We start from the raw sequence: 4148 nt of genomic DNA on the forward strand, positions 1-4148 counted from the left end.
TGTCCCTTCAACAAGGAAAAATATAACTAGGAATCAACACAGTGAGAAATCCTCTAAGCGTTAACGAAACATACGCAATTGATTTATGGGAGTATATGGCATGAAGGGAGTATAACATCATGTTGATTCAAGTCACGTGAAATCTCTGCTTTGGAATCATTTTTTCAAGCGTTGCTTTCCCCATGAGCATGAATTAATTTGTTGAGTGACAAAGCAACATCGGCGCCCATGAAAAATCACTAGAGACTAACATATATTGTTGGTGAAAATAATATCTCTAAAAGGTCCTTGTCCCCAATACAGTGCCAATTCCATCTTATTATTTGGATAAGAGAACAAAGGATATGCATTCAAGGAGGAATTTGAGATGGTTCATGACTTCAACGAAAATAAAAGCATCTGCTCACCTCCAGAAACATGGCATGAGAAGCATAATGGTGAGTGTTGATGATGGGTGCAGGCTCAAGAAGCAAGCATGCTAACCCTAAGTTTCATAGATACATTGTGCATCCACAAATACTATTCAGGTAGTGCAAGGTTTGAAGGTTGCAAAGGGTCATGTTATTCAATGGAAATGGCCAAGGAATTTTACTTAACACCTTTGCAAATGTTTAAAAACAACCCAATGCAACAATTCCCAACATGTGGGACAAGGATGAAAAGGAGCGTGAAAAATGGTATAACAATAATAATCTGACCACTCACGAAAAGAAACCATTGGTGCCACCTCGATGCCAAGACATGGAGCAGAGCAATGCACAAATTTGTGACCATGAAATTGCAATCAATTTCAAGGCTAATAATTCTTTCTCATTATTAATTGTGATATTTATTTCTTATATTTCATCAAAATACATTTGTCTTGAGGCTTAATTGATGATTGTGTACATGTGTAGGATTGAAGCTGCAAAGGCAGATCCCTGGCACTTAGGCAGAGACTTAAGTCAAATTGGTTATTAAAATGACCTAATGGATTGGTGTTGCGGAAATGAATAATCCTAGTCAACAACGAATATTGAATTCAAGCTATCTCTAAGGAGAAAGGAAGGTATCAAGATTCGGTATATGCATAAGATTTAGCATGTATCATGAAGCTTTCATAGAAATCTAGGTGGTCCCTCGCAAACTCCAGGAACTTTGCAATAAACTCCCAAGCACATCACCGGAGGATTGATGAATGCAAGCGAAGTAGAGTGGCAAGAAAATAAGACGGTTATAGGACCAAGCATCCACATCGTTGCGACATATGGGAAACAAGAATTCTAGGGTTTCTAATGACCCCCTACATCCTTCCCTCTCTCTCCTTCATCATAATGTAAATATTTCCCACCATTATATCAGTAGTTATGTTAACACTGATGTGGGTGTGTAACAATCATTTTGGCTTGAGAAAAAAGTAGGTAAACTCAAGAGTTATGAGGCTAGCTGAAAGGGCATGAGGGAAGCTCAAAGGTCACGGTAGGTGATCGGTCAATTAACCTCTATAAATGTGCCCACATGCCTCAGTTGTAAGGGACTTTGGAACTTGAGTTGAAGCTAAGACTAGAGATAGTCGGTTTATACTTGAGAGTAGAGCCACTCATCTCTTGGGAGCTAGTCATGCAGATTTGCAGTGGGGATAGGGTTTTGGCTTTGGGCAATGATATGAGAAACCCATGTTCCACTATTGGGTTTTGGCCAATTGTAAGATATGTATTTGAAGTTTCAGTAGCATTAATAAGATTTTCTCTCTATTTGACACCGATTCCCATGCTTACTCATGGTGGTTGTACTAGTTGTTAGATACTTCACTATATTTATATGTGCACTTTCATATACGCAATATGTTATGGACTGGTACATAGTGGTTGCATGTATGTTTTTATTTCAAATATGTGTTTACTTATTACTTTCCATGTCAGTTTCCTATTTTGAACTAATTTGCAATTAACTTCTGGCATGTTTATGTTTATTGTATGTCTGATTGGGTTTTATCTCACTTATCCCTCTCATGACATCTCTCTTCTGTAATTTGTCAATATTGGGCTGATTTTGTTTCACTGCCTGAGAATTTCATTCTTGTCCCACTTTGACACCTTCTTGTTTGACAACCAAGAGAAGAAACATTCATGGTGGCAGTTGAGCACACATACTGGATGGGGCTCCTATCCCAAATTGTATGAGGCCTAATTGGGACTTCACGCCAAGGATATCCCCTTCGTTGTTGGTGGTACATTTCATCTAGTCAACACCTCCTCTATAACAAAAGACGAAATCCATAGCTATCCACCATAGACCTAAAAATTTGATGGACGAATCACATGAGGCCCAACATATCTCTGACTGTATGCATGTTGACTCTTAGCTAAAACACCATGGAGGACTTCAGGGAACTGGGGAAAACCCTCCCCTCTCCTAGATAGGCTAGTGATAAATTATATGTCCTTCTTAGTGGGCTTATACCAAAACTCAGGTCCAACACAGAAATCTTGTCGCTAGAAATTCCATCGGCAATTCAGATGCACCAATACGACAGAGTGTCCCTTCATGGATGTACCCTCCTCATAGTACTTGAGGAGGCCTACATTCATCAAGAGTGCTCAGGTCACTATAGTAATAGAGTGAGGGTATAAATCCTTTTCCCTCTCTCTCGCATGCCATGGTCAGACCATATTGTATGGATTTGCCTGTGCCTTCCTCTGCTGAAGTATTTGCTACATGATTAACATATAAAATACATCATCCTAATACATAAAATAGATTTTTTTTTAATTAAATGAAACATGTATTTATAACTATGGAGACATAACTTTCAATTAAAAAAAAAAATAATTAGCGGTGCACTAAAAACACAGTCATGCATAAGTGTCAGTGCACTTTCAACTATAACCACACTGGTATTGGTGCACACATAAATATGACACACTGCGAGTATTTCATAATTTTAACTTTTCATAGTGGTGCAAGATACTTAGGTGCTGGTGCACACGTATAACCTGTTGGCACCAATACAGTATATTCAAATTATCGAACGCACTGACCTATAGGAATATTTTTAAATATTTATTTGTGGTGTGTTTCGTAAATATAAATGTACTAGGAGTGATGCACCGAAACACAATTTGTTGCACCTTTCCCGATGTATTTATATTTACAAAACACACTTCCATGACTGTTCACACACTAAAACGCGGTGCACCCTGTAAATTTACTGGGCACACCTCTCCCGGTGCGATCCAAACATATTGAGCACACTGTGCGTTGAATATCAAAATTGAAAACACAATGAGAAATTTAATCTAATTTACAATTCTAATCTGATAAAAACTTAAATTAGAAAGAAACATAGAGATTACTTGTACATTTGGTCATTGGGGAGGCATTTTGGACACGTCATGGAGAAAAATAAATTTTCACACCATTTGAAAAAATTGGAAACTCAAATAGTAAGTACAATATTGAAATGTGGTGAGAAAGAGAAGAACTGACGTAAGGGAGATTTCACGTGGCAAGAGTGGTACCAGTGGTTCAACTCCTGCATTGTAGATGGTAAAAATGAAAATTATGGCCTAGAGGTTTTTTTATTTAACCCTCCTCTAGTGTGTTTCATGAAGCGCACCAGGGAGGGCTATGTCCAAAAGCACCGTGTTCTTTTTTAATTTAAAATTATCATCATGCTTTATTGATATGCCTCAGGGATTTATGTTACTGGTAATGCAACGGTGTTGTTCTTTTACAATAGCACCGATCTTTTTAAGAAATTTTAAACCATCTATAAGTACACTTTATAAGATGGCTCGACGCATTGTTATACATTTACCACACTAGGACGTCATTATCAAATACCACTAGTACAGTTTAATATATTAAGTAGTATGGTGATATAAAATATTGAAGCACTAGTGCATTTTGGTATTTAGCGCACCGTTGTTTTTTATTTTTCACAAACAAAATATCTACGGTGCAGCACGTTGTATGCAACTCTAGTGCGTGTATGGATAATAAAGCACTAGTGCACTTAAATAATTTAGACACACCATCAAAGAAAGATCCGCTAAAACATCCACCGACCCACCTCTGTTAGTGAGCTTTGCTCCAAATGGATTTTTGGGATATTTTTATAAGGGCCTCCACACAAACCTTTGCTAGAAGGTCTTTTCCTTGTAGTG

Source organism: Pinus tabuliformis, chromosome 4_1, assembly GCF_031772625.1.
Source record: "Pinus tabuliformis cultivar Carrire ecotype Pingquan chromosome 4_1, CPIR1, whole genome shotgun sequence".
Lineage (NCBI taxonomy): Eukaryota > Viridiplantae > Streptophyta > Pinopsida > Pinales > Pinaceae > Pinus > Pinus tabuliformis.